We start from the raw sequence: 11856 nt of genomic DNA on the forward strand, positions 1-11856 counted from the left end.
CGGTGTACATCCCCTGTGACCTGAGGAGTAATATCTTTCTAGAATACTATGAAGAATATTACAATGTGTACACCCACTGTGTCATTAAAAGTAAAATTCCCCTAGGATATTATGAAAAATAACACAGGGAGTACACCCCTTTTGATATTAGAAATAACATCCCCCGAGGATAAAGCGAATAAAGTCAGAGAATGTACATGCATCGGGACATCAGTAATAACATCTCTTTCAGATAACATGAATAATATCAAAGGGTGTACACGCATTGTGAAATTAGTAGTGAACTCCCGCTAGTATATTACGAATTTTATGACAGGGTGTATATGCCCTGTGACATTCATACTAACGTTTTCCTAGAATATTACAAAGAATATTAAAGGGGGTACAGGACCTGTGATTTACGAGTAACATTTCCATAGAATATTACACTGTGTGTACACCCCGTGTGACATTAGGAGTAACATCCCACAAAACTATAACGAATAATTTCACACAGTGTACACCCTCTGAAACATTAAAAGTAACATTTCCCTAGAATATTATGATAATATCAACAGAGTGTACACCCCCTGTGATATAGGGAGTAACATCTTATAAAGATAATACGAGTAATTTGATAAGGTGGACGAACCCTGTGACATAAGGAGTAAAATCCCTCTAGGACATTACGAATATCAAAGGGAACACACGCCGTGTGACAATAAAAGTAACCTCCCCTTAGGATATTACGAATAATACCACAAGGTGTACACACACTGTGACATTATTATTAATGTCCCGCTAGGATATTGTGAATAATATCACAGTGTGTACAGTCCTGTGACATCAGGATGAACATTCCCTTACAATATTACGAATACTATAGCAGGGTGTCCACCCCCTGTCATTTTGGCAGCGCCATCCCCCTAGAATACGGAAAGTAACGTCCCAGGGTGTTAACCAAGTGTGGCAGTAGAGGTAAATTCCTAGTAGTGGAGTAATGTCACTCCCCTCTCCCCGCCTGGATATTAGGATCCACATCGCAGGGGGGCGGGCGGCTCCCGTGGTGTAGGGAGTAATGTCACCCCGCCTCTCCCCCACCAGGATATTACGATCCATGGTTGACACACAGCGTGTTTACGTTTTTGTGAGTAATAGCTTCTCCGCCTCTGGAGACTACCAACTGTATCATAGACGGGTCTGCATCCTCTGCACGATTTGCAGTATTAGCATCCTCTTCCCCCTGGATATTAACAACAGTATCACAGGAGTGTTTCTACCCACAGCGGCATTGGGTGTAGTATCATCCTCTCCCACGTTGAAATTAGGAACAATATCACTGGGGGCGTGTACACTCCCTGTGATATCGAAAGTAATATCATCCTCTTTTCTCCTGGATCATGGGACCAATATTAATGGGAAGTGTAGGCTTTCTGCAATATTGGGAGTAATGGCATCCTCTCTGCTTTGAATATTAAGGGCAATGTCACAGGGCGGGTGTACACTCTCTGCGATATTGGCAATAATGTTATCCTCCCCCCAACCTGCACATTAGGAAAAATATCACAGAGTGGGTGTACACTCATCCCCTCCCCTCTAGAAATGATGAACAATATCACAGATGGGTGTACACCGTCAGCAATGTAGGGAGTGATAACATCTTCTCCACTCCTGAATATTAGGAACAATATCAAAGAAGTATTTATACCACCTGCAATATTGGGAGTAATACCATCCTCTCCCACGTTGAAATTCAAAACAGTATCACTGGGGGCGTGTCCACCCCATGTGATACTGAAAGTCATATCATCCTCTTCTCTCCTGGATCATGGGAACAATATCACTGGGGTGTTGTACACTTTCTGCGATATTGGGAGTAATATCCTATCTGCCTTGGAATATTAAGGACAATATCACTAGGGGGCTGTACACATCCTGCGCTATTAACAATAATGTTATCCTCTCCCGCCCTGCATATTAGGAAAAATATCACAGAGTGCGTGTACACCTCTTGCGACATGGGGAGTAATACCATCTTCTCTTCTTCCAGAAGTGGGAACAATATCACACGGGTTTGTACACTTTCTGTGATATTGGGAGTAATATCAGCTTCTCTGCCTTTGAATATTAAAAACAGCGTCACAGAATGGATGTACACCCCCTGCGATATTGGGAGTAATATCACCCTCTACCCTCCATTGGTATTTGAAATAGTATCCCAGGGTGGGTGTTCAGCTGCTGCTGTATGGGGAGTCATATCATCCTCTCCCTTCCTGGATATTATTAGCAACAATATCGCAGTGTGGGTGTGCACAGCCTGCGACATTGGGAGTAATATCACCCTCTCCCCCTCCGGATATTAGGAAAGATATCACAGAAGGAGTGTACACTCCCTGCGATACTGGGAGTAATATCATTCTCTTCTTCCGTGAATATTAGGAGCAATATCACCGGGTGGATGTACACCCACTGCTGTATTGGGAGTAACGTCATACTCCACCCCCTGGATATTCGGATCAATATCACCGGATGGGTGTACACCTACTGCCATATTGAAAGTAATACCATGCTCTCTCCCTCCCTGGACATTAGGAACAATATCATATGTGGGTGTACACCCACTGCGGTATTAGGGGTAATATTATTATTAATTATTACTTTTTTATTATTAACATTAATATTAATTACCAATATCAATATTGAGAAATAATTGCTAATAAAAAGTTTTCATATTATTATTAATATTAATTATTGGTACCCAATATTATTGTTTTCTAATTAATAAGATCACTATTAAATGTTAATATCAGTCATTATTAATAATTAATGTTAATAATTTTATTGTTATCATTAATATAACTATTTAATAATTATCATTATTATCGGTATTGATTTTAAATCACTCACTTAACGAAAACTCAGGCTACATACAACTACGCAAAGGGCCTAACATTGTAAGCCCATAGGGACTGCTTCAACCATTCGCTGACACAATAACATTTTTCAGCAAAGAACCCCTATGGCCCTCAACATCTACTATTACCCTTTATGTTATTGCTCCAACCCTGGCCCTTTCTATCGCTCTCCTATTGTGAACCCCCCTCCCTATACCAGATGGTCTAATTGATTTTAATATAGGCCTCCTATTTTTACTAACTATATCAAGCCTAGCCGTCTACTCCATTCTATGATCAGGATGAGCAATTAAATTCAAATTATGCACTAATTGGCGCATTACAAGTTGTAGCCCAAACAATTTCATAAGAAGTAACCCTAGTCGTTATCTTGCTATCAATTCTACTGATAAGTGGCTCGTTTAACATATATGCACTCATCACAATGCAAGAAATCCTCTGACTGCTCCTATCATCATGGCCCCTAGATATGATATGACTTGTCTTCACACTAGCAGAAACTAATCGAGTCCCTATATTATATATATGTAATTTCTTATATATAAAATATATTATATAAAATATAAATATAAAATATTATTTATGTGATAAATATAAATATTATTTATATGATAAATATAACATAAATATTGTTTATAGTTAATAATTATTATATTTATATATATTTATCATATAAATAATAATATAATATATAAATAAAAATATAATATTTAATATATAATATATTTTATTTAAAATATAAATACATAAATATTTACCTATATTACATACTACATTATATATATAATATATAATTATATATAATTTTTATACCCTCTGTAGAGGGAATTATTTTTGTTTCTATATCCATCCATAATAAAATACTATGTCTGTCCCTAATAAAAATACTAGGGTAAAATAGGAACGATAGTCACGTAAGAGACAAAAGAAAGACTGTTAGTATCAACATATTGATACATATAGATGGTGTTTGTTTTTACAGGGTTTAGTAAAATGCATTCTAGTTTTCTAAACAATTTCCACATTACAGTGTGTTTGTTTTTCTCTCTTTCATGATTGGAAAGAGTGCAACAATATACATCCCTATACAATCATCCTTGATTACATCTAAGGGAATTTCTCCAGTAATAAAATTACAGGGTTAATATATTCATATAGGCATTACAGGGTAACCAAACAACATTCCGAATTCTTTCATCAGCAAAGCCCAATGTAATCCTAATCCAGGTAGCCACTCTAATTGATGCAATTAACTCAGATACATAAATAAATACATATATATGTATATCTCTGCCTGCGTGGATGCACTTAAATGGTTTTAAATACCATCGACTTTTCCTCTCAAACAGTATTTTTATTGAGAATGAGGTATATTCACTAGTTCATCAAAAATATTTTTAAAATTCTTAGATGATTATGTTTGTTACAGTGACTAGCTGGATTAGAATTAGATCGGGTTTAAAACAATGAAAGAATCTGGGAGAGGGGGCAGAGTGTGGGTTGTTAATTAGCACATGGATCAAAGGAGATTACTGATGTGTTTAGAAGCCACAACATTGACAGAATAAAAGCCAGAACTAAAAATCCAATTGTAGATCTCTTTACTGTGGTATTTTCTGCCATTTCTGCTCCATAAGACACACCTTAACCACTTTGTCGTGGTATCTGAAGTATTCTATTTTAGTCTAAATAGCATTTTCTCTCAAACACATTCTGTTTCTCTCCTTCATCTTCCCTCCCTTCTTCCTTCCAGCTGTATTTTCTCACTAGAGAACACTAGCAGAATGTTCTCCCAAATTTCAGATTTCAGATACGCATCTGTAAAATAATCTTATGGAGACACATCTTAGTTGCTACTGAATAATTGGATGTTTTCATAAGTTCACAGCATTACTACTGTTCTGCAAAAAATGGTTTCCCACTTCCACAGCAAATCTCATCATTGACTCTGCCATCCAAGTTTATTCTATGCTAATCTGGAAGAATCTGGAAAAATACTTAAAATACATTTTAAGTATTCATCATGCACATGTATTGTATTTTATTTTATATATGTTCGAGTGAATATCTTTCTCCACTAATGGTTTGCATTTCAATTCTGGTATCATGTTTTTTGAAACACAGAAGTCATCATTAATATAAACCAAATAATTTTTTTAATTGTTAATTTTTGTCCTGGTTAAGAAAGGCTTATGAGAATATTGTATCATGTTCCCCTTACCTTCAGGACTTGAATCTATTTGGAAATGATTGTGTGTGTTTTGAGGTAGGAGTCAATATTTAGTTACTTTTTAAAAAAAATTCAATTAATCCAGCATTGTTCTGATCACCTTGTGTATTTCAATGTAGAAGAGCACACTAATAATGCGGGATTATTTATATATGTGGTGAGAATTCCAAAATGAAGCCCAGCATGGAAGGTCAGGTGATATTAACTCAAGGGATAGATTAGTACAATGAAACATGATGGATAAGTGCGATATAGTTAGATAAAGAGAAAGAGAAACACTTCACAGTTATCATTGAGACTTCACTCCAAGTTTTTGCATGAAGCGAAAGATCCCCACTGTCTTCCGCAGATTGTAACTTCATTCAAACATGTCTGTCTTCTATTATTTCACTCAGTGGCAGTCAGAAGTGAAGAAAAGAGAAAACAGAGAATATATTTTATGCCATGATCATGAATAATGATTTTTCAGAAATTAATTAATAAACAACCAATACATATACTTTTAGTGTTTTTACCGCATTTAATAGTAACACAATAAATGAGTTTTAATAACATTAGAATGCAATTCAAGACATGGAACAGAACCTATTTGTCCTGTTTGATAAGGCACAAGGAAGAAAGCTTTCTGGGATAAAGGGTTTCCCACAGCAGATGAACACATTTCTGATTTGTCTCTGGCCAGAGGTGAATACAGCAAAAGACAGGCCTGAGAGGAGGTGAGAAGGAGCAATTAGGGATGGTGTATATGGGGGAGCTTTGATTAACATCAACAAAGCTCACAGTTCTAGCTTCACAATCCAGGAATAATCCTATGTGGCTGGTAGGTCTTGGGACATATTGCAGTGTAATTGTGGAGGTGGTAAAGGGACTGCACTGAATGTCGTTCTTAACACACCCAAGACTAAAGAGTCCCTCCTCTCCATATATATTGCCATTCCGATTCTTCCCTTGCCAATACTTATTACAGACACCAAAAGCCCAATTCCAAGAGTCCCCCACATGGGCCTCCCAGTAATATTTGCCGGAGGTGAAACTCTGAGCACCCCATGCAAGAAAACTTGTAGGTGTTGCAGTGATATGTGGGGCATTTTGATGGTCACATCCAATACAAATGCTTCTCAAGTGTACACATCGAAAGATATGACTGTTGGCTTCATTATGATGCAGAGCAATATCCACTGCAAAATAAATAAATAAATAAATAAATAAATACAAAGAAAGAAAGAAAGAAAACATGCATAGACAGGTGTAAATAAGCAAAAAGCATTCTATCAAGAAGTTAATTTACCAGGAAATGTAAAGTCACAAGGACACTTTTGCTTGTAACTTCTAATAAAGTATAGAGATGATTAATATTATCTACAAGACAAACAAAACGCTAACCACAGATATTAAAAGAGTTTTGAAAACTTACACACTGAGAGCCAAATGTAAGACCAACTTCTTTCAATCCAATTTTCAAAGCAAAATTTGCACATTATATGCCCTAAATGCTATGCTGTTATCAAGATCATTATTTAGAAATGTTTCTTATTCTTAAAAACTAGTGCTATCATTTTGGAATGAAAGTGAAGATTTTCAGTTACTCAAGAACTGCTCTAGATAACTGGATAAAAATCCATAAGTACATGTCAAAAGTGATAATTTAAAGGAGATTTCTGCAAAATCTTTTACCAGTCTCTCTGTGGCCCTCCATGCTAGCTTGGGGCTGAAGCTGGATTTTAGACTTAACATGTAGCTTTTCATATTGCAATTAAACTGAACTTCTTTTTGTTTGTAATTTTACTTGTATTCACAAAATGATTTCTTCTTTTTATTTTTACCCATTAACTAATTTTCTTGGAAATACATAATATATATCCATTTAAAAAATTTAAAACCCCAAGAATCTCCAGTAAACTATATTCCCCAAAAGAACAGTTCTTAGCTGTTCAAATGAATACACTAAAGAAATGTAAAATTTTGTATTTAGCATTAAATAACTCACCTTCATTCTGAGCATTGTTCCATCTACTCCTTTTTTAAATTTGCTACACTGCTCCTTTCTCCCATTACATTACTCAGTACATATGAGGCCATAACATATTTGTTTTTGACTATCTTTCAAACTTAATGCTATAAATCTGACTATACAGACATAGATACAAAAGAGTTGCATGATTATATTGTTCACTTACGTCTATAAAGAAGTAAAATATTTGATAAAGGGTGAAATATTACCAGTGTGATCCTAACAATAATAATATTTAGATAGTGGGAGTGCTGCCTGTGGGTGGAGACTTACCTCGGATTTGGTTGAGCCTGTTCCTCAGTCCAGTGATGGGCCCCGCCCTGAGCTCTAGATTCAGAGGCTGGGGCATGTGCAGCAGCACGCACTCACTCCTGCAAAGAAAAACCTGCAGTTACAACATCTACAGCCATAAAATAAATAAAAGTCACTATTTGCATTTAAAAGACATTTCATGAGAATCCTTTGAACCCACAAATTTGATAATTCAAAAATCACTTCCTTTTGGAAATTAATTCCTATTTACAGTTTCCATATTTTAAAGCATAGTGGGAGAGTCTGAGTCAGAATTCAGTCTGATCTTTCTCATTTTTTGCCCCAAATGTGTAAGGTTCCTTAGCCTTATGGCCTTGAGAATATTCAGAAACAAAATTCTGAGTTCCACTTCTTGGAAGACTCCCCTGACATCTTTGTCTGAAATAGCGGGGTTCTGGGGAGACTGCTGCATCTGCTGCTTCCTTTTTAAGATAAAGAATGTGAAACTTGTTCTAGGCAGCTAGACCTGCCTTTTAGAAACAAGCTTTCCTAGAGACTCATACAGTTCTAACACTCCACAGTTTTTTCAATCTATTTTTCAGAACTGTTAACTGATATGTATATAGGTATGAACAACAAATCATCAACTTTGTCACTGCTAAAATACTTCCCCCACTTCTCTCCTGCTTCCTCTGGTGACTTTCTCACCATCTACAAAACAAAACTTCATCTTTCACCTATGCAGGCTTTTAAGCAATAAAACAAAATCAGGAATAAACATGTTCTTTTTAAATTTTCTATCACTATTTATTTATGTATGTATTTATTTACTTGGTGGTCTTGTCTTTTCTGGTGCGGGAATGAAAGTAGACGCGAAAAAAGAATAAAGTAGTATCAATCAATATCTTAATCATTTATGCCATGACTTTGGTAGAGCCTGCTTTGATATTTGTGGAAACTGAAAGAACATACTCTAAAATCCAGGTACACACTCACCTGTATAATATGTCTCCAAAAGCCTGTAAAAAAAAAAAAAAAATAGAAAGATTTAGTGCAGTTCACAAGATGCGTCTTTCATTAAGTTCAGTGTAAAATATGGAGTCAGTTCCTCAAGATATTATTTCCCTACCATCTTCTCTTCTGCAAAGCATTTTCTATTTCTTCTGTAATGAAAAACCCAGTCAGTCATATTGCCACTAATTAATGTCCTGGGAAGGTCTGAGTCTTGAAGACACTCTCTAAAGAAGCGAAGGGAGAAGAGGCCCAGAGAGTCTGTGCTCCATGGTAACCTCGAATAACCTACTCAGTCATCTTTCCCAGAACCTATTGCCCAAATGATTGGATCCCAAAATAATATTAGCCTAGATTCCCAAAACTTCTGATCTTGCCATGTCCTCAAATTAACCTAAATGGAAATGAATCACTCACAATTTTATACATGTTTGACAACCCAAAATGTATTATTGACCTAGTTGTGGAATAGTTATTGGGGCTGTTACCTTGACCATTCCACAAAGTTTTGTGGCTGGTGGATAAAGTAGGATTGACCTTTGGCCTGGTAGAATCCCTTGGCGGGGCTATACTCTCCCAATAAAGTAGCGTTAGTTATGTGAATGTGTTTTTGGAAACACATCATGGAAATAAAGGTAGGGAGATGGATTTCAGCCACGAGGAAAATACTTATACATGTGAATAGTCAAAAACCTGAAACCACATTGTGAGTTTGTACCTGAAGTAGCTCCACATCTGGTTTATGGCACATTTCCTTCAGCTCCTCATACATTTCCCTTAAAATCTCCCTCCTATGAGCCATTTTGGCTTTACTTAAATGAAGTTGATGAAAAATATCTCTCCCCTTCTTTTTCAGCATCTCCAAATTCTGTTTTTCTTCTTCATGATGAAATGCAGGCATCTTCTGATACTCAGCTCTAATAGCTTCTAGCCTTAATTTCACATACTCCTGCAGTGATAATGGGTTAGTCAAAAGATAATTGTATTTATCCATCTCCTATTAAATCTCACTGATTCCCTTTGTCTTTCGAAATCCCAACAGTTTAAACATCAGTCTTGCCAGTTCTTAGAATCCACAAATTTTTTTCCTTTCCTTTCTTTCTGCATAAAGATCAACACAGATGTATCTGACCAATTACATTATATTTATTCAAGATAATGTGTGTTCTAAGATAGTTGGAAATAAAAACAAAACACAATTTGAATTTCTCTATTCCAACCCATATTTATGGAAAAGTAAGAACAGTTCATGCTTAAGAGTTGGAGTATAGAGCTATAGTTACTAGAAAGGAAATAATTATTTCTATTTCTGAGATACACAACAAGTTGCTTAAACTCATTATATGTGAAATGACCTTGGACTAACATGTCCAGCTAAATGCATTTTGCCCAGCAATACCTATCCTAATAAGGCTGCATTTATGATTTGGCCATATTTGTCTCCCTGAGTTCATTTCCTTCAATTCTTTTTCTAAGTCATCCCAATCTGAAACATAGACTTCTTTGTGGTTCCCCGGGCTTCCAAATATACACAAACTCAAAATTACTGCATATGCTGTTCTCTCCAACTAGAATTTTACACACACACACACACATATACATATACGTATACATATATACACACTCATGGTCCATATATATATCCATACACATGTTCATGCTCCCCTTCTGCTTCAAAACTTTGTTCAATTTCAATTTTTCAGTGAGTCTTTTTTCTGACCACCCTATTTAAAACTCAGACACTAATCTCCAGTTTCTGGCCTCTATTGTCCTTTTCTACTTCCCTGCTTGATTATTCTCCAACAAAGAGTCTACCACATTCGACCACATCATGTATTGCACATACTTGCTTGTTGACCATTTTTGCCTCTCTCATTTGGATTGTACGATTTGTGAGGACAAAGATGCTTTCTTTCTTCCATACTAGCAGGTTTTCTAATTTAATATTCAACATAGACTAGGTTCTTATGAAATACTTTTCAACACACTAATATTAGTTATCATACCCTCAGAGTATACATCCACAAAGAGAAAATCATTTTTAATATTTCTCTGAAGTCCTCAGAGTTCTCCTTATATTTAGATACTAGTTCCTACATTTTGGGCATGTTTGCATGTCTCCCTCAAGACAGAAATCCGTATTTCTCACCACTTTTCTCATCATATGTTATTATTCAATATTAACTAGTTTAGATTCTTAATTTCATGGTTGCCCTAGATTTCCCCTGTCACTCTTTCTGCCTCAAATTTTCCATGCAATTCCAAATACTACTTGTCCACCAGCATTCAGATTAATGCTGACCCAGGCTCAGAAGGTTCACTTGAGCTTTCCATGACTGTCAAATAACTCTTATGCCCAGCATATCCAACCAGCCCATATAGAATGCTGTGAGATGGCCCAGTTTCTTGTATCTGTTGGTGTATAGCTACAGGTTTGTATGAAAACAAACCAGCATGCTTTGGGTAACATCAATGGTTTTGTTAGAAATCCCATCTAAAAGTCATACTATTCTACATAAGAAATGAGTCCAGTTTTCCTCAATGTTTTCTTTTTTTTTTTAATGGACTCTCAGAATCATTATGGTTTGATATCAAGTTGCTATTTTAAGAGTCACCCATTTGCCCACCGTAAGTTCCTGGAGAAGGTAGCGTAGTACAGGACTAACCTTCCAGTGGCTGATTCTGGTGGTTTCCACGTTCAGGTTTCTCTGATTTTCACGAGCTTTACCCCATAAAGACTGCATTTTCTTTAAAAGCTTCACCTGCAAAAGAGCCACAAATTGAAGCACCTGTGAAGACAGTAAAGTAACATGCAGACCGTTTCATAGGGAGGGGGCCCAGAATGAGAGACAAGAAAGTCCCTAGGAAATGGCATTTCTTCTATTTCCCTTCTTCTTCGTCAAATCTCAGAGGTTTGAAGCTAAGAAAGCCCAAAAGAGAGTTGCTTAAAGGGACTCAGGGTTGGCTTTACCCAATCTCCAAGAAAATAGGCCCACAGGAATTTCATGTGTCCTTAATAGACATAGATATTCAGAGGCATCACTTACCCGGTGTTCCTCAGCAGCCCACTCAACGGGACAGTGTCTGTGATCCCGGTGCTCGTGAGAGCTGGAGCACAGTGAACAGAGCAGGCTCTTGTCCACTTCACAGAACATCTTCTTTGTCTCCCTGTGAGTGCCACACATTTGCTCCTCAGAGCTCGGGAATAGCCAGAGACTGGCTTTTCTGGCAAAGGAAGCCATCTTCTTCAAACGAATGTTAGTTTTGAGGTTACTCTGCTGTGTTGACTTTATTCATTCAAAGCAATGAGTAAGAATTGGGATGTCTTGCCAGTTGACGTAGAAACAGGGCCTGCAAAAGCTGTGCCCACAGTCCATGGTGACCGGGTCTATGAAGTAGTTCATGCAGATGGGGCAGGTGACTTCCCTCTGGAAGAGTTGCCAGATTCCTGAATTCAT

General features: G+C 36.7%; 1 pseudogene; it reads right to left on the bottom strand.

The window, feature by feature from the left end:
* Positions 1-5703: 5703 nt before the first annotated feature.
* On the bottom strand, positions 5704-11856 carry LOC129485334 (tripartite motif-containing protein 49D-like; annotated as a pseudogene).

The sequence above is a fragment of the Symphalangus syndactylus genome, chromosome 6 (genome assembly GCF_028878055.3).
Source record: "Symphalangus syndactylus isolate Jambi chromosome 6, NHGRI_mSymSyn1-v2.1_pri, whole genome shotgun sequence".
Taxonomy (NCBI): domain Eukaryota; kingdom Metazoa; phylum Chordata; class Mammalia; order Primates; family Hylobatidae; genus Symphalangus; species Symphalangus syndactylus.